Source organism: Giraffa tippelskirchi, chromosome 7, assembly GCF_054371585.1.
Source record: "Giraffa tippelskirchi isolate mGirTip1 chromosome 7, T2T-mGirTip1v1.2.pri, whole genome shotgun sequence".
NCBI classification, from domain to species: Eukaryota; Metazoa; Chordata; class Mammalia; order Artiodactyla; family Giraffidae; genus Giraffa; species Giraffa tippelskirchi.
In genome coordinates, this window is record NC_137281.1 from 44,530,787 (window position 1) to 44,551,081 (window position 20,295).

At 44.7% G+C, this 20,295-nt stretch overlaps 1 long non-coding RNA gene across 1 annotated transcript in view; it reads right to left on the minus strand.

Moving 5' to 3' along the window:
* Nucleotides 1-820: 820 nt before the first annotated feature.
* Nucleotides 821-20,295, minus strand: part of LOC145513007 (uncharacterized) — a 59,656-nt gene continuing 40,181 nt past the window's right edge. The window contains exons 4-6 of the long non-coding RNA XR_014059031.1: nt 15,982-16,118; nt 15,302-15,423; nt 821-5,101 (exon numbers count right to left, since the gene is read on the minus strand). This is a non-coding gene — a long non-coding RNA (uncharacterized LOC145513007). The remainder of the gene's footprint in view (nt 5,102-15,301; nt 15,424-15,981; nt 16,119-20,295) is intronic.

A 20,295-nucleotide genomic window follows, 5' to 3' on the forward strand; every position in this document is an offset into this window, starting at 1 on the left:
AAGAGACCTGATCTGAGCAAGCATTTAAAGGGCACACTAGGTTTGGACGTGTTGGGAGGAGGGGCCATTTCTAGGGAGTAACAAACAACGTTTGGTGACACCAACTCAATTTTCTTTTACTTATAGTTTTCCACTTTCACAGGTTTTCAGCAAGAGAAATTATAATTTTGTCTTTTCTTTAACTGTACACTCAACCTCTAGCACAGTATCTCACACAAATTAGGATCAATTAATATAAAGAAAGCTGAGCATTGAAAAACTGATGCTTTTGAACTGTGGTGTTCTTGAAGACTCTTGAGAGTCCCTTGGACTGCAAGGAGATCAAACCAGTCCATCCTAAAGGAAATCAGTCCTGAATAGTCATTGGAAGCACTGAAGCTGAGGCTGAAGCTCCAATATTTTGGCCACCTGATGAGAAGAACTGACTCATTGGATAAGACCCTGATGCTAGGAAAGATTTAAGGCAGAAGGAGAAGGGGACGACAGAGGATGAGATGGTTGGATGGCATCACTGACTCGATGGACATGAGTTTGAGCAAGCTTGGGGAGTTGGTGATGGACAAGGAAGCCTGGCATACTGCACTCCATGGGGTTGCAAAGAGTTGGACACGCCTGAGTGACCGAACTGAACTGAACTGAATATAGAGTGAACGAATGAGATGAACAAATAATCAAGTGTTACAACCAAAGTCCCTACCCAGACTATGGTCTCTCCTTGAGATTTTGGCTTAAAATGAAGTCCAACTACACCTAATATGGATTACATTTGATTAGGCTTTTCCTACATAAGAGAGCCTTGATAGCAAGCTTACAACATGGATTGGGAATAGGTTGATTAAATAAAATTTGTACTTTAGCAATAATGGAAACAAACCAATTTCTTTACATTTTTTTTCCACGAGGAAACTTTTCATATTTGAAATGAAAAGAGTCAAAGGGGGAAATGGAGCCATGCTTTGACACAACCTTAATTAAATAACTTTACTCCCAGCTTTTTAGAAAAATCATATCTGTATTTTTGCCCATGGATTGTTCTTCAAGAGGATAGTAACATATCACTCCACTGGTTTTAGCCTTGCAACCAGCAACATGCAGTAATTTAATTAGCTGATGTGTCATATCAGCAGTTTAGAGACTGTGATTCTATTCTCTGAACTAAACAAACAGAAAAAAAAAAAAAAAAACAGAACGTTTGACTGGGAAGTGGCAGCTGCCTCTACAGGTCCTGGGCAGTGAATGACATGTGGAGTTTGCTAATGACTTCAGATCTACCCAAAAAAGTTGACCCCCAAATTCCCTAAAGTCCATCTGTTCTCTAAGTGCTATGCCTTTGGGAAATTCTAGCTCCAAGGCAGGATAGAAAATTGAGAAAATAATGGAAAGAAAGGAAGGAATGTTAGAGGCAAGAAGAGCCTGCCTACCTCCCACCTTTGCATATATTTTTCCTCCATCTAGAAGGCTCAGCATTCCCTCACTATCTTACTTCCCTTTGCCCCTGCTCAAATGTCACCCAGCAGTTCATCCTGGTTATTTCCATACCCTTTCTCCTATCCTGACCTCCTTTACTCCCCTCCCCTTTTACTTCTTCATTTTTCACCCTGCACTTATTCCCACATGACGTAGATGCTTGTTTGTTCATCGCCAGTCACCATGATAATAGACAGGGTAAGAACCTTGCCATCTGTCCTTGGTATTTAATACTTTACCTTTACTTGATGATAGAACAGTACCTAGCACACAGAAGGCAGTAATATTTGTTTAAGGAATGAATTTTGGGGGTTTTCCTTGCTTATTTGAACTCTTCAAAGACCCAAGCTGAAAGAAAGAGCTCTAGTAAGACTTACAGGTAGCATTTCTTGAATACTTACTATGTGCAAAGCAAACTAAGGTGAACAAACTTAACCTTAGCGGTCTCTGCCTGCCACACTTTGGGCTGCTGTAGAGGGATTCTAGATGAGGGAAATTATATGTCAGATTATCACCTTTGCAGCCAGTATATGCTGAAAATAAAGACCCATTGAGCTTAGTGATGATGATGATAAATTGGCATCTAAAGCACCTACTATGTGTTGGGCACTCTTCTGAGTGCTAATACATTTAATTCTCATCACCACCCAATGAACTAGATACTGATATTCTCTTCATTTAACAAATCAAAAAAATAAACCAGCGAGAAATGACTCATTCAAGGTCACACATTCAAACTAATGTCTGAGTCTGGCTCCAAGGTCATGCAGAAATGCCATTAAAGCAAAAAAAAAAAAAAAAAAAAAGGAAGCCCAAGGAAGAGAGGTCCCCAGGATGGGAATCCAGGTCAGTTCTGTAGGTCCACAGGCTGGGACTCAGCAGGTGCTGTCATTACCGTGGAGTTATGGAGGATCCAGAAACAAGAGCATTACATTTCCTGAATAAGCTCATGCGATATTTACAGAAAACTGCTCATTGAAGAGACTATTAAAGGTGGAGCTCTTACCAAAGGGGATTTTTATACCCAATAATCACTAGATAAGTGAAAAAATTCATGCTCCATGGAGCTAAAAACTCTCTCCCAAGGGGGATAGAAAAAGCAGTCCCTAAAATAAAAAAGGACATGTAGGATAATCATTATGCTAAATAACATATGTGAAAAAGCAAAAAAATCACCCAGTGTCTTGAATTTAGCTGAAGACTTTTTTTACTGAATGAGCTTCTTTTACTTGCATCTAAGCGATTTCTGTTTCCACTTGAACTGCCTCAAAAAAGAGCGAGTCAAAAAGAAAAGTTACTGGGAATGGAATTCAATAATATTTAAATAGAAGCAAAATCAAATATTATTTGATGTGTCATTTCCTGGTTGGCCACACGGAAGTTCCTGGCAGGGTGCTCACTTAGCTGAGCTTCAGGAAACATGTTCAATGGATTGTGGTTCTACACACACACACACACACACACACACACACACACGAGTGGGGATGGGGTAAGGAATAGAAAGGAGTAACTCACATAGTCTGAGCTCTCTAATACAGCCCAGAGGGCAGCTCAGAGGTTCTAGCTGAGGTTTCGTGTCTGTGCTCCTGTCATTCTTCTCAGTCATCTAGAATCTTAATAATTTAAATGTTAATAGTTATTATTGGCTGAGCACTTTCCGTGAACCCAGAACTATAGCTCAGGCTTCCCTGGTGGCTCAGGCAGTAAGGAATCTGTTTGCAGTGCGGGAGATCCAGGTTCGATCCCTGGGTCGGGAAGATCCCCTGGAGAAGGGAATGGCTATCCACTCCAGTATTCTTGCCTGAGAATTCCATGGACAGAGGAGCCTGATGGGCTACAGTCTTGGGGTTGCAAAGAGTCTCACACAACTGAACAACTAACACTTTGATTTTTCTGATTATTATATCATTTACATTCTCACAACAAATCCATGAAAGAGATGGAGTAATGAGAGCTCAGAAAGGTGACCAGGAGTGGCCAAGCCTCACAACTGTAAGGGGTGCCCTGTGGCAGACTTCATTCCAGAACCTGCGTTGTCAGCGACCCCTCCAAGTCGTGTTAAGGGCCCTGTGGGGGTGGCGTTAGCTGGGTTCACATTCCACCTTCAACTCTCAGAGAATGAGGTCAGGTGAGAAGTGGGCTCCTCAAAATGAAGAGGTGGGCTCTTAGACCAGAAAAGGCGATGTTGGGAGAAGTGACAGATCCACCAGCAGCTGTCACTTACACGTGGCATGGATGTGTTTGGAATCAGCCTTTCTCCGCACCACCAGCACAGAGATAATTGGAATGCAGTCAAGGGACACTGTCCAGATGTGATGGTCTCCTGAGTCCAGGGCATTGCAGCGGGGTATCATCTAAGGACACCTGATGAGACAAGCCTGATGCCGCTCAGTGATGTCCAAGGTCACTTCTGACCTGGAAGCATGGTTTGTCATCTGCCTCCTTGAGCTTCCCCAGAACACGATCTCGGAGGACCCTAGATTCAGAAATACCAGGTGAGTCAAGTTCAGCTGCAGGGTCTTCATTTCACTTCCCTTTTGAGGTGGAATCAAGCAAACCATCTTAGGTTGGGATCCCTGAGAAGTAAATCCTGAGATGATGATTTAAGCACAAGTCAGTTGTTTGAGAGGCGATCCCAGGAATCCAGGAGGAAAGGGGAGGGAAGGATGTCAATGAAGGTGTGTATGTGAGCAGGTTCTGCTGGGGGTAATTGGGATCCAGTTCCACTGAGAACCTCAGGGACCACTTAGACTGTGCCTCCGTGGAAGTATTTATCCACTAACTCCCACCATCACTTTCTGAGTGCTGCTTCCAGGGGCAGCTACCTAACATTTCCACCCTCTGATGAGCTAAGAATGCTCAGGTCCCCAAGGAACACCTCTAGGGGAAGAAACATAGGTCAGAGAGGTCAGAAGCCATCCGACTAGGGTTTGTGGGGACTGGACAGGCCCAGGGGAGGTGGAGAGGGCACCAACAGTGCCTGCCCCACAGGCAGAAAACCTCTCTACTGTGAAAACACAAGAGCCTGGTATCAGCGAGAAACTGCAGGACTGCTTAGCTCTGGCCAATTACTGGTCATGCGAAAAGGTAGAATTAGTGTTTAAGAGAAAATACATACCTAAATTTTATTTGAAATCCCATTTTCAAATGGATTGGTAACAAGTTCAAAAATTTAAAAATACTGCAAGCTAAATAAAAACATCTGCTGGTCACAGTTTGTAGCTTCTGGCAAATAGGTAAGGATGCCTGCTCCTTCCTGCCAAGGGATTTTCCTTCTGTCCTCTCACGAGGCCTTTATCGTATTCGGAGGAAGAACCCATTTTCTGAGAGAGCTACCTGCCTAGAGCATGTCTCTGAATTGTCCCACCTGGGAGGCAGAATTTAAGGTGAAGGACTTTGCTGATGCAGGAGTCTCCCAGCTTCACTTGTTACCAATAGTTTTATGACCCTACCACCTCCTGCAGCTGGTTGCCTTAGATCAAGAGCTCCTGGAAGGATGAAGTGCCCCCTCTTTTTTTCACCCACCGTAGAGAGATGGGAATTTCTCAAGGGCGGGTGGCCACCATCCGTCAGTGTCTCCCTTTTAGTAGCTCTCGTACTGGGACACTCTGCTCTCATGCTTTTCAGCAGCACTCTAAAAAGAAAGGTTTAATAGTCACCAGGGAAAAAAGAAAATGACAGTGGTAGCAAAAATGACTCTCCAAACACCCACAAACTTCTACGGAGGCCATGGTCAGGGAGAGAGGGCGCGACTCACGCCCTCCAACTAAAGATAACGGCGGTGCCCGCCGTGTGCTGACACTCTCTGGGTTCCAGGTCAACAAGACAGCCAAGCTCTTTTCTCTCATGACAGCTACATCCTATTCAGGGAAACCCCCATCCAGGCTGGAGAAGCTGAGAAAGCAGCTCCAGCAGGGCATCAACTAGCCCTGCGACCTCCTCGGCCAGAGGAGGGTAATAACACTCTCTGTCCTGCTCACCCAACACATTTGTGTCAAAGTCAGATGGGGCCATGGGTGTGGAAAGCATTGGGAAACTGGGGCCTTCAAGGTAAGGCACTTTCATCACTTGCCTGGTCCGTCTCTCCTGGGTGAAGAAGAGCAATTGCATCTTGAGATGGCACAGGGAGAAGTGGGTGAGTAACATCTCCAGTATTTGCCCAGAGGTTGAACCTGGGTGGGGCGACTGCTTTATCAGTGTTCAGAGTTCATAAGAAAACAGACTCCCATCTACGAAGATTCATTGTTTCACAATATATTAAGGTATTTAACCCTATTGGTGGTGGTGGTTTAGTCGCCAAGTTGTGTCCAACTCTTGTGACCCCATGGACTGTACCCCGCCAGGCTCCTCTGTCCATGGGATTTTCCAGGCAAGAATACTGGAATGGGTTGCCATTTCCTTCTCCAGGGGATCTTTCTGACCCAGGAATCGAACCCTGGCCTCCAGTATTGCAGGCAGATTCTTTACTGACTGAGCTATGAGGGAGGCCCTCTAAAAAAAAAAAAAATAGTACTGGGGGATCTTAACTAAAGCCTACAGCCTTGTGTTTGGTTGTTTTTTAATGACAGTGGGCTTAATGAATACTAATGCTATTCAAAATGTGAAAGTTGGAAAGCATTATCCTGGCCACTTTCCATTTCACATCGGAAATTCAAGGTCTTGGCGAGAAGAAATGACTGGTTGGAAGTTGCCAGCAAGTGAGGACAGAGCAGGACCGGACCAGGACTTAGGCCCAAGCACTCTCCGTAACACATCACAAAATGACCTTCTATACTACCAGCTTCTCTCCACACAGTCCTTGGGTAAGTGCTCAGGACAAGAACCTTCTAAATATCAGCCACTAGGTGCTCTGGGGCACAATTCAGATTTTAGAGCTCTGAAGTGAGGGCTGGGAACCTGCATTGATAACAAATGCCCCACAAGTTCTTCTGGGAGCCAGGCCAGCTTGTGCAACACCAGCCTAACTGGCTTGGGGCGTGGGTCTTACCCACAGCTGAGCCTGACCATCTTAGAACACACGTTCATGGGTTCCGCCTCCAGTGACGTGTTCTCATTATTTCACCATGTTTCAAAAGCTTCCCTGGGTGAGACTGATGTGCTTGATGTCATAAGACCACTGCTACAGAGGCCACACACCTGGTTCAAACCTCATCTTCCCAGTTTCACTCCCGTCCCCACATCTAAACCCCATGTCTTCCTATGTGTCCCCCCAGCTGCCAGCATCCTCATAAAGGAAGAGTTTGGAGTTACCTTTGCATCCAAGGCAAGACACACATTGTGGATTTCTCAGAACATTCTCAGATATTCCAAGGTTACCCCAGAACACTGCTGAACTGACAGAGAGGCTCTGAATCAGGCCACTTTTTTTTTAGCAACTTTCCTGATTAGGGGTTACTGTGAGCCATCCATTTCAGTGTTCTGCAAAGAGATTATCCAATTCCAGGGGATCAGACTATTTCAAAGGAGCCAAGAAAATAAACACACTTTCCCTGTCTTAAAGCCTCTGCCTCCTTTGAATCTCTCATTTTTAGAATATCTCCACTGATAAGGACAAATGCAATTTTCACCATCAGTGGATCTGAACAGACAATTACATTAAGGCAAATAAGACAGGGTGAGGCCAATGATGTAAATCACACTGTGTGCATCTAATGTGCAAAACAAAGCCTTTGGATGAAAATGAACACTCAAGAAGCAGTCAACAACCATTACTCTTTTTTTGCATCTAATCAGGATGAAATTTGCATAAAAATGATTCTACCTGCCACCTCCACAATTGCTGGCATTTGGAGGTCTAGAGAGAGAGGAGAAATCAACCCATTTTCAAATCATTGTCTCTAAGGAAATTGCTGGACCCCCTTGGGAAGAGGTTCCAGATGCCTAACAAAAAAGAATGTCCTTGCTGTTACAACACTTCAGGTATACAAGTCTCCTTTCCCATTTGGTCCTCATGGCAACCCTGTGAGCTTTACAAGAGCAATTGTTTCTGTCTAAATTATAATGGAGATCAACTCAAGGTTATAAATTGTCTCACTGTAAGTGTCAGGACTGGAACTGGAGTGTTACTTCCCTCTTGTTGAGACCATATTTGCCTCTAAAGTCTTTACCCAGGTGAGGAATATCCACCCAACCAGTGATGAGTATCAACCCAATCAATGAATTCTCCAAGGCCTGGTATGCTCTGAATCCTCCAGGCAGAGCTGGATGGTGATTCAGAGCTAAGCAGGAGTTTGGAAAGAGACAGCAGAAAATGTACTCAGCCCAAATGAGGTTTGCATTTTTGCAAGTGGCGTTTGGGGCCACCCAAGTGGGGAAGCAAAAGGTCAGGCTCACAGAATGAACTCTGCATTGAGCTTTTGTCTGCTGGAAAAAGGGAAAGAAATAATATTCAGGAAAGGAGCATCTGGGAGACCACGGGGAGGGTAAGATGGAGTGAAGCCTGAATGTACACGCAGAGAAAGGCAGCAGCCTGCTCTTTAAAGTCTCCCCAGTGCTTGGCATCAAAGAGAACAGAGGCTCAAGCTGATGGGCCTCTGAAAAGATGCTGGCGGCTCCTGGGGTGTTTCTTTCTGGCTTCTTACACACAGCAGTCAATGTTTGATGAAGGCCTGGGATGCTATCCAATGTTGGGGTGCACTGGTGTCACACAGCAGAGTAGCCTGTCTGCAGCCCAGCCCACTGCTTGGCCTGTGACAGGCTTCTGCCTCCCGCAGGCTGCTGATGGGAGGGGGTGGGGCACTCCCACTGTTTCTGTATGGAAGGGGCAGGCAGGGGACCAGAGGAAGAAGGGACTTGGGGGGAGGTTTCCAGATTGGGTTTCTGGGGAGATTTAGTTTCCCAGGGAACGAGGGAGACTCCATGCAAGGGTTCAGCCAAAACAACCCTGCTTTCTGCTGTTTATGTATCACTTCCAGCTTAAAAAATAAAAGAAGACAAAAGGGCATCATTGGTGAAAAAGAATGCTGGCACACCATTAAGGCCCCTTCCAGCTCTGAGGTTCTAAGGTTCTCCCCTTTACAGCAAAATGGGTCTAACCTGATGTTTTCCTGAAGTGGGATAAAAGTATTCCCAGAGATTTTACACAGTACTTAGGGAAAAAAAAAATCATTGAATAGTTTTACATTAATTTTTGAGTGGTATCTCATGTTTATAGCAACTGATGCTATTTTTTGCGTTAATAATATGAATATGTGATATGAGATGTCTTTTTCAAAGTCAACCTATTTATCCCTTTACAACGTGAACTGCTTTTGAAACCACTCACCTTAGATTGGGACTTAAACCTATGTGCCAGGACTCAAACCCAACCAAAACCCTGCTTGGGATTCTAACCCACAGTCTTTTCATTAGAATCACTCACCTGGTATCTAGACTTCCTGAGGTTCAGGTTCATTGTGTCTCAGCACAGAAGGAATTCAGCAAGAGGCAAAGTGAGAGACAAGAAACAGATTTATGAATAGAGGACTCTTGTAAGAGGTACAAGTGGGTAGGCGAGGGAGCTCTGCCCCGAGGATTAAGTGGGCCACAATTTCACAGTCAAAGGAAAATGATGAAATCTGTTAGTCACTCAGGCATGTCTGACTCTTTGCCCTGCCCCGCTCCCCACTCCCTCTGGACAGTAGCCCCCCAGGCTCCTCTGTCCTTGGGATTCTCCAGGCAAGAATACTGGAGTGGGTTGCCATTTCCTCCTCCAGGACATCTTCCTGACCCAGGGATTGAACCTGAGTCTCCTGCACTGCAGGCAGATTCTTTACCATCTGAGCCACCGGGAAAGCCCAAAGGAAAGGGGGAAGGGAAAAGGCCACATGTAGACATGAGGCTTACATCACTGGCTCCTCTTCCGTATCCGGCAGGAGAGTGTCTGACCCTATTTGGTTAAACTAGGATTATCATAGCACTTACTCAAATCAGTAAATGGGTGGTGACATTTTTCTTCTACCTAATGGCCTGTGGTTTCCCATTTCTGTCCATAGTCCCCTACTGGGACTTCTACAACTACCTGTATCCTATTCTATCCTTATCACTTTCATTACTGTGTCATTATTAAGTAGCAGTACATGTCAGGCACAGAGAGGGTAAAAAGCATGCAGTCTGATGCCCAGCAGTTTGGGACTTGCTGTGCAGCCCCAGGCAGTGGAGTCAGCCCAGCACCAGCATGAAGCCCTTGGGGGGCCCACAGGCTACTGAGACCAGCAAGACGTAGACCAAGTCTCCATGAAGCAGTTCAGTTCAGTTCAGTTCAGTTCAGTTCAGTTCAGTTGCTCAGTCGTGTCCGACTCTTTGCGACCCCATGAATCGCAGCACGCCAGGCCTCCCTGTCCATCACCAACTCCCAGAGTCTACCCAAACTCATGTCCATCGAGTCGGTGATGCCATCCAGCCATCTCATCCTCTGTCATCCCCTTCTCCTCCTGCCCCCAATCCTTCCCAGCATCAGCGTCTTTTCCAATGAGTCAACTCTTCGCATGAGGTGGCCAAAGTATTGGAGTTTCAGCTTCAACATCAGTCCTTCCAATGAACACCCAGGACTGATCTTTAGGATGGAATGGTTGGATCTCCTTGCAGTCCAAGGGACTCTCAAGAGTCTTCTCCAACACCACAGTTCAAAAGCATCAATTCTTCGGCGCTCAGCTTTCTTCACCGTCCAATTCTCACATCTATACATGACTACTGGAAAAACCATAGCCTTGACTTGACTTGACTTTGTTGGCAAAGTAATGTCTCTGCTTTTTAATATGCTGTCTAAGTTGGTCATAACTTTCCTTCCAAGGAGTAAGTGTCTTTTAATTTCATGGCTGCAATCACCATCTGCAGTGATCTTGGATCCCAAAAAAATAAAGTCTGACACTGTTTCCACTGTTTCCCCATCTACTTCCCATGAAGTGATGGGCCCAGATGCCATGATCTTAGTTTTCTGAATGTTGAGCTTTAAGCCAACTTTTTCACTCTCCTCTTTCACTTTCATCAAGAGGCTTTTTAGTTCCTCTTCACTTTCTGCCATAAGGGTGGTGTCATCTGCATATCTGAGGTTATTGATATTTCTCCTGGCAATCTTGATTCCAGTTTGTGCTTCTTCCAGCCCAGAAGCAGTGGCTACACACAAAGATTCACACCTCCCACCCCAGGGGCAAGGACAGGTTAAAGACATGTCACTATAAGAGAAGCAATGTCAAAGATCCTGCCCACAGAGGGTGAAATGGGAGAGGCACCATGGGGGAATCAACCTCTTGTGAGCTTGTATGGACATAAACTCTGCCGTCCAGCTGGGCTATCACTGTCCCATATCTCTACCATCAAATTTCACCCTGACATCTTTATGTTTTCCTGCCAGAAATGACCACTCTTGTTCTGTCCATCTCTCAGAATTCAGGCTCTGCCTCCTCCATCAAACCTTCCTTGATCACTCCTCCCAAATGTCCTGGTGACTTCCTTTGGTATTCTCCAAGCACCTATCCAGACTGCTTCAGCCTGCTTTCGCACAGCAGGTATTGCACCCCACTGATGATGTGTGAGATGATTGAAGGGTAAGCTGACTTGACCTGATATTACATTAAGCCACAGAATTGGAAAGTCTCTCCCTTCTTGCTTCTGCTTCAGTGCATCTGGTTAGGGCAAAATAAAGTCTCTTTTGGGTATTAATAAGTCTGTAACAACTATGATATTTGCTAATCTCTTTTTTTTTTTAAACAAAGGAAGAGTTCTTTTTTTTTTAAATAAATTTATTTATTTTAGTTGGGGGCTAATTACTTGACAATACTGTGGTAGTTTTTGCCATACATTGACATGAATCAGCCATGGGTTTACATGTGTTCCCCCTCCTGGACTCGCCTCCCACATCCCTCCCCATCCCATCCCTCCGGGCCACCCCACCGCCCCAGCCACGAGCATCTGTCTCATGCATCGAACATGGAATGGTGTTCTGTTTCACATATGATAATATACATGTTTCAATGCTATTCTCCCAGAACGTCCCACCCTCACCTTCTCCCTCAGAGGCCATAAGAAAGGAAGAGTTCTAGATGAGAACTCTCATTACCCATCTAGAACTTAATGGTATTATTTTGTTTTTCTTATATCTATTTTTGAAGCAAACTATTTTGTTCTTTTCACTTGAAGTCATGATTCTTATTTTATTCTTTTATCTATTTATTTACTTATTTATTTGGCTGTGCCAGGTCGTAGTTTCAGCATGCAGGATCTTTAACTGCAGCATGGAAACTCTTAGTAGTGGCATGTGAAATCTCTGGCCAGGGATTGAACCAGGGCCTGCTGCATTGAGAGTGGTGAGTTTTAGCCAGTGGACCACCAGGGAAGTCTCAAAGTTACGATTTTTAAATTAATGTATTTAAACAAAAATCTAATCAATTTAAAGCAAATATTATGTGGTAGGGGCTTCCCTGGTGACTCAGATAATAAAGAATCTGCCTGCTATGCAGGAGACCTGGGTTTGTTCCCTGGGTCAGGAAGATCCCCTGGAGAAGGGAATGGCTACCCTCTCCAGAATTCTTGCCTGGAGAATTCATGGACAGAGGAGCCTGGTGGGCTACAGTGCATGGGGTCTCAAAGAGTCGGACACAGCTGAGCAACTAACACTGTTATGTGGTAGCACATAATAATAATGCATTTTATACATAGATCGTGTATGGACCTGGAAAATACTTGGAAAATACCACCTGGAAGGTGGTAGACAAAGGAGTGAAGGTTGGAAAACACTACCAAACTTTCTTATGGGTATGATTAATCTGTTCAGCTTCACATGAGAGTAGTTGACCAGGGTGAACAGGAGTTAGAGCCTGGTATCAGCCTTCCCAGCTTCTCACCTCATTCCTCATCCTTCCACTAAAAATAGTGAGAGTGCAGGTGGCAGATGGAGAAGGAAATGGCAACCCACCCCAGTATTCTTGCCTAGAGAATCCTGTGGACAGAGGAGCCTGGTGGGCTGCTGTCCATAGGGTCACATAGAGCTGGACACGACTGAAGCGACTTAGCATGCATGCATGCAGGTGGCAGAAATGGATACTAACTTAAGCAGAAATAACCAACAACAGCAACAGAAGACAGACAGAGAAAGCAAATTTACTGGAAGGAAAATGAGGACTCACAGAACCAAGAGGAACTTCTAATTAGGGGAGAACCTGAAGACCAAGAAGAGGATGCAGAAAACAGGCAGGACGCAGCCATCGCTGCCATGAGAATCCTAATGGAACGCGCAGGTGTGTGTCCCTCTCCCAAGATTCAAAGCTGGCAGCAAAGGTCTAACTGGCCAAACCATGTGCTGACTGCCAGGCGGAGGGGAGGGGGAAAGCATGGCCCTCAGCTTCCTTGTGGAAGCTACCTTCCTTCCTCCTCCAAGACCACAGTCAATGGAGATTTCACCCAGCACAGGAGGACTGGGTAGAAGCTGAAACACCCCGAACATGACAAATGTTTATAAATGTACACACACCCCTGCCCATACTCCACTTCTAATGCTTCTTCCCCTCTCAATAGCCTCTCTCTTGCAATTATATCCAACCTCTCCCTCTCTGTTAGACCTTTTCCTTTGGCCTATTATTAATAACATGTTTGAATCTCTCCTATCATTAAAAATCCTCCTCTATTCACCTATTAACCTTTCCCTACGAAGAGTCAAAAAGTGTTCTTCACTCACCACCTACACTTCTTCACCACCTACTCACTGCTCATCCCACTGCAGTCTGACATCTGCCTCCCCAACCCCAGCACTGCCCTGAAACCATTATACTGTACAAAGTCAGCCATGAGCTTCAAGTTATTCACTCTAAAGAGAACGTACCCATCTTGATGTCTCTTGGGTGTTAACCACACTCTGCTTTCCTGAAACACTCCTGCAGCTGGGCTCGGGGGCCCTTCCCTAATTGTTTACTCAGGAACTGTTCAAAGCAGGCACTGTGGTCAGAACTGGGGAGACAGTAACAAGCAGGATGACCAGAGTCTTGCCCTGAAGACACTAAGAATCTTGTGGGAAGACAAGTAAACCGGACAACACATAACATTTATGTCCATCCATGAATTTTAGTGTTTCTTTTACATAGGCCTTATGTTTCTTATTAGGATTGTTCTTGCTATTGTGAATGAGATCCTTTCCCCTTTATGTTTGCTAATATATTATTAATGATATATAGGATATATCAACAATTTTTCAATTTCTGTATTTGGCCATATTACTAAACACATAAGAATTAATCATTTTTTTGGCTTGTTGTCTTAAATTTTCTAGGTGGGCAGTTAAATCATCTACAAACTAGTGCACAAAATAAGTGCTCAAAAAATATCTGTTGAATGACTGTTTGTTGAATTTCTGCATCTATTTTCTAGAAAGTATAGACAATCTGATGCAATCTGAAAGACCTTCCATGTCAAGTCAAAGCATCAAGAGTGAGAGTGTTCAGACACTCAGTTGTGTCCAACTCTGCGACCTCATGGACTGTAACCCGCCAGGCTCCTCTGCCCGTGGGATTCTCCAGGCAAGAATACTTCAGTGGATTGCTACTCCCTTCTCTAAGGGGTCTTCCTGACCTAGGGGTCAAACCTGCATTTCCTGCATTGGCAGGCAGATTCTTTACCACTAGCACCACCTGGGAAGCCTCAAGAGTGAGAAGTAGCCCTCGCCTTCCACGCTGCAGACAGATGCTGTGGGGAAATGCCCTGACTTCTCTCAAAAAGCACAGTATGGCTTTCTGAGTCCGCACACCCTTTCACACATAGACTTTTCCCACAGAGAAGAAGTAGAGAAAGGGAATGCTGAAACTTGCCCTGGTGGCAACATCAATCCAGAAGGACTTGAAAATTTTGAGAAAAGCAAACTGTCCTCCCAGAGACGAATTTGCTCTTTTTATATTTGATTAAAGCAATCCAAACTTAAAAAAAAAAAAAATCAGTGAGGGCTAGGGAGTAGAAAGGAGGCAGGAGAATGAGCCCTTTGAAAATTCCTCTGGAGAACCAACTCAGCCTATTAATATTAACACATGGCACCTCTACCCTTGGATGCTTTTGGAGCTACATGGACTGGCTCTTGGGAACCCTGCTGTTTCGTGGTGCTTTTTGAATGTTAGTAATAAAACCCACAGCCTCTGAATCAGGCAGGAAAATGTCCACTTTCCTTTGTGCACACACTTTCACAGGAAACTGCCTCAGGCATAGAAAAGAAGAAGGAAAACGATGAGAATTCTTAACCACAGGCTGCTTCTTGGTGAGGAAAATCCTTATTTAAGAATCTTACAAGGTGAAGGATGAACAGGAGACAATAAAATGAAGCTCAAATTCATCTTGGAAAATTATTTCTTTCTGAGAGAGGCTCGGTTATTGATACTGCTTGGTGACTTGAAATCATTTGTACTCAAAGTACAAAAGTGCAGTGAAAGCAGCGTGGAACATCGGTCTCAACACAGAAAATGACTGGAGGGAAGAAAGACTTTTAAAAATTAGAAGAAAGGAAAATAAGTGCCTCAGCCATTCCCTTAGATACTTGAGGTTCCTTACTAGACAGTCAGACTTGACCTTAAACACAGAGATTCTCCCCACCAGGCATCCAGAATGGGATGGGACTTGAGCACTGCACGCTCAGCCACAGCGCTTCACCTTGAGTTCTCTGAACCAGCCTGCTTGTCTGCCAAGTTCTCCCAGTCCCTCTTAACCAGCCAATTCCTACCTGGCTTCAAGGTCAGCTGAGACAACACTTCCTCTAAAATTCTCCCCGAATCATCCAGACCCTGGGACCACCTTGTGGCATCATTACAATAGGCTTTTATTGTCTACTTAGTCATCTGCCTTTTCGCTGCAGACACCCCATCAGCTGGCATTGAATATCGCTCACCTGACAAAGAGCCTGGTACATGCTAAGAAACTCAATAAACTTTGTTGAATGAGTGAACAGGGTACAGACCAGCATCGCATTTCTGGGGGCAGCAAATCACTCTCTTGCCTTAGGGCTGCATTCTGTTTGAAATGAAAGCATTTTCAAGGTTAAATATATTCTTAGAGTCACATTTAATTGGCCTGTATCCCAAACACTAAATCATTTAGTTCCAGAAGGAAGGTTTTTTTCTCCCTCAGCAAACATTTCTTAAAGAAAAGTAGATGAAGGAAATGGAACATTACCATGGAGCTGCAAAGATGTCCAAACACTGCCGAAAATGTCCCATGGGTTTGCCCACTTGGAGAGTATCTATAAATATTTCCCTCATTTAGGCTATTAAGACAAAATTATCTTAAAACACTGTCTAAACAGTAAGTCACAAAGGTTTCCTAGTAATTCCTTGCCCTTCCTTACTCTCCTTTCCAACACAACTGGATATGAGATGTCTCTTATTTTAGGGTTACAATGGAAATATTTGGCCTTCTTGATCATCTCTCAAGAAAAGGCAAAACAGTTAAATTTAGAATTTGGTTAAAAAAGCCCTTAACCCTTCATTCAGGCATATTTGTTTGCTCAGGTTGCCATAACAAAGTACCAACACCCCCAGTGGCTTAAACAACAGAAATGTATTGTCTCACAGTTCTGGGCTCTAGAAGTTTTGAGGTCAAGTTGTAGGCAGGATAGTTCCCTCTGAGATCTCTCTCCTTGACTTGTAGATGGCTATCTTTTCCCTATGTCTTCTCTCTGTTCATATCTGCGTCCAGATTTACCCTTCCTATAAGGACATAGGTCATGTTGATATAGTACCCACACAAATGAGCTCATTTCAACTTAATCATCTCTTTATGGACCCTATCCTCAAATACAGTCACATTCTGGGGGACTGGGGAGTTAGGACTTCAACATATGACGCAATTCCACCTACAACATCAGGGTAGAGTTTATTTCCTTGGATATTTGTGGGCAGAAATGAAAGACACAGAGGCATAGACCCATTGTCTGCTTATCTTCAAGAGTAAAAAAGGACACAACACCTGTCCATCCAACGTGGGACGCTGTCCAGCAGAACATCCCAAGATGGAAAGAGCAGTGGTTTGATTCTTCTGTGGTTTGAATGCCCTTCTTTCCATCAGAGTAGGAACAAAATAACTATAGACATTGGTTTCCTCTTTCCCTTTCATTTCCAAAGAACTGGGACAATGAGAGTGCAGGTAGAGTTGTCAGGGATGGGTGCAGGGTGGATCCATCTAGTCCATTCCCAGGACTTAGATGTCCCTGTTATCAGTGCAAAGCTTTGCTCAGGGTGAGGGCAATGGGTTGTTTCTCTGAGGGAAAGTAGAGTGAAAAGTGAACTTTTGGAGGTTGCAGATCACATCTGCTCTGACTTTGATTAAACACGCAGCAGACTGCTTTTAGGAGATAAACAGTGTTTAATAAGATAGCCTAAACATCCCATCACGCTTCATCAAGACATGGAGATTTTTCTGAGCAGATAGAAAAGCCCACTAGCACCAGCGTCACTTACCTTCATTTGCAGGAGCAAGAAGACTTGGAAAGAAGTACCAGAGATGTCCACAGGAGTCTCTGCAGTGGACACTAATTTTTCCTTGTGTCCTCTCTCATTTCCACTTTACATGTTCAGATCACCTGGATTTTCCTTTAGGGACAATCCCTGATATTCCTGCTACTGAAAATTTGCCATAGTTCCTATCTTTTCCAAAGGCTTTTTTTTTTTTTTTAAGAATTACCTTGGATTCTGTGAGCTATTTATATCTCCTGCTCAGACTTTGTTCTCAAATTCCACTCACACACCCAGCTGCTACTTGTCTCCTCCTCTTAAATGTTTAGCAGACACCCCAAAATCCAGTCTAACTCCTAACCCTCCCCTAATCCTGCTCTAGACACATTCTTCTAGTTACTCAGGCTGAAAGCCCTGGAGTCATCTCTGATACCTGTCCATCTCTCCTATTCCTCAAGCAGCATCTGAGGACCTCTTACTGGCTCTCCTTTCAAGCATGCCCAGAATGTAGCTTCTCAACCTCCTTCTGGCCACTGTCACCTTTTGCACCATTTGCTGCAACTGCCTCATACTCAGCCTCCTTGCTTCCACAGTCTCCTCCCCTAGAAGCCAGAGTATAGCTTCCAAAATGAAAATCAGAGAGTATCACTCCTCTGTTCAGATCCTCCAGGCTCATCTTCGAACTTAGAGGCAATTCTAAAGTCCCTGCCATGGCCAACCAGAACCCACCCACAAGATCTGGGGCCTCTTTTGACTCTCCTCCTAACTCTCTCTGCTCCAGCACCTGGCGCTGCCCGCTGCCCTGAATCATCCCAGCATGTGTCTGCCTTCAGGAGGTCTGGCAGGCACGGCTGACCCTTCAACTACTTCATGTCTCCTCTCTCAATGAAGCCTGCCCTGACACCCTTATCAAAAGGGCCACCTCATCACTCTTGATCCCTTTACCTTGCTCTACTTTTATTCATTACTCTTAATAACCTATCACTTCTCATGTATGCTATAACTTATTTTTCTTTAATATTTACTGTTTGTTTACCTACCAGCCCTTCCCCAACAAGAGACTAATTCTATAAGCTCAAGCATCTTTATTTTTTCCATGAAGTATCCCAATACCTAGAATACTTCCTGGCACATATTAGGTGCTCAATAAACGATTTTTCAATGAATAACAACATCCTTTTAGTGAATCTTTTTTAATCTAGTCTAGCCCTGTTACTGGAGAAGGCAATGGCACCCCACTCCAGTACTCTTGCCTGGAAAATCCCATGGGTGGAGAAGCCTGGTAGGCTACAGTCCATGGGGTCGCTGAGAGTCGGACACGACTGAGCGACTTCACTTTCACTTTTCCCTTTCATGCACTGGAGAAGGAAATGGCAACCCACTCCAGTATTCTTGCCTGGAGAATCCCAGGGATGGCGGAGCTTGGTGGGCTGCCTTCTATGGGGTCGCACAGAGTCGGACACGACTGAAGCGACTTAGCAGCAGCAGCAGCAGCCCTGTTACTGTTGCTTGCAAGCAAAGCATCTCAACCAACAGAGTGCCCTGCTCTGAGCATCATGGCCTGAAAGGAGAACATGTTATATTTTTCTGCATTGAAGAAAAGGGATCAAACAACAAAGATACACTATATAGCACAGGGAACCATATTCAATATCTTGTAATAAACTGTAATGGAAAATAAATTAGGGACTTCTCTGCTAGCTCACATGGTAAAGAATCTGCCTTCAACGCAGGAGACCCAGGTTCAATCCCTGGGTCAGGAGGATCCCCTGGAGAAAGAAATGGCTACCCACTCCAGTATTTTTGCATGCAGAACTCCATGGACAGAGGAACCTGGGGGGTTACAGTCTATGGGGTCGCAAAGAGTCTGACACAACTGAGTGACTAACATTAAAGTGTCACTTTCACTTCAAGAATATATACATACACACGTATAATCAAATCACTTTGCTGTATACCTGAAAATAACACAATATTGAAAATCAACTACACTTCATAAAAAAGAAAAAAAAATGGATCAAAAACAAAGAAAAGATATAGACTACTTGCTTGTCTCTGTATTGAATTTAGCTCTGACAGAACAGCTGGCCCTTTCTGCCTTCTCTGTTGATAGAAGCCAGTAGAAAAATCACTGGCTTTGGAGCTAGGAAACTCATCTCTGTACCTTAATCTTGCTGTTTATGGATGATGTAAACTTGAGTGTCCCTGGGCCTCAATTTCCTCATCTCTAAAGCACAGCTGATAAACTCTACACTTCAGGGTTGTTGTGAAGCTTAAATGAGATAATGAGTGTGACTCACCCAGCACAGGCTTGGAAGTCGGTGAAGGGACCCTCACTCCTTCCAGTCAAAGAATCTCAACATTGGGAGTAAGAGTATGGGCTTTGGGTCAGGCAATCTGGTTCAGATCCCACCTCCACCACTTATATCAATGAACCTTGGGCACATCACCTGGCCCCTCTGAGTCTTCACTTCCGCATTTTTAAAATGGGTTATCAAGTGTGGCCTGCCTCAGAGGATGAACAGAGGAATCACTGGGTTCATGCCCATTAGGTGTTTAATGCAGCACCTGACACATGCAAAGCACTCAGTAAATATTTTTTGCTTCTCTCACTGGGCTTAGTGAACGTTCATTTTCCTCCCTGTGATGAGAGCTTCAGCACCTGAGCCAGATCACTTATTTCTTTTTCTCCTTTGATGTCAGCAATGACACAGAACTTGCCCCAACAACCTGGCTCCATGGAATATTTTGATGGGATAACAAAAATTGTGTTTCTTGAGCTTTCTCCAGCTATAGTCCTATGACTCCTGGCCTGGAACTGTCAAAATAAGCCTGAAACAGGTCTTCTGCCAAATCCTCTTCGAGAGGCGGGGATTTCACACGCCGTCCTTTCTTTCTCCCTGCACCGCCCCCACCCCCACCCAACCCAATTCTTCTTGGCAGCACACTGTGTCAGCCTTGCTCCAGCGGACTGGGAAAACAAGGGTTTATTTTAGCTCCCTTCGGCAGAGCACAGTGGTGTGGAGAAGACTCGAGGGTAGAGACACATGAGGATGCAGTTCAAAAATGCATGTGAGTGGCTGCCAGACTACCCTGGGGCACTGGAGGCCAGGGTTATGGCTGCTGTGCCCTCACAGCTGACTGGAGTCACAGCTTATGAAACCCTGCATGTTGATCAGGAATCAGTGCAGGGTTCAATAAGGACAGACAAGGATGCCTCTCCACTTTGGATTCAGTCTTCCAAGGCCATCTGAGATGCCAGGGCAGCAGCTGGCTGCCAAACCTTGTTGAAGCATCACTGTAACTCCTTTGTCACTTCTGATTTTGACACGAATATTGTAAAACAGAGACCCCTCTGCTTCCTAAGGTCTTGGAGTCAGGAATCTATGAAAACAATTTTGCCCCAGGCTCACACAAACACACCATTTCCAGG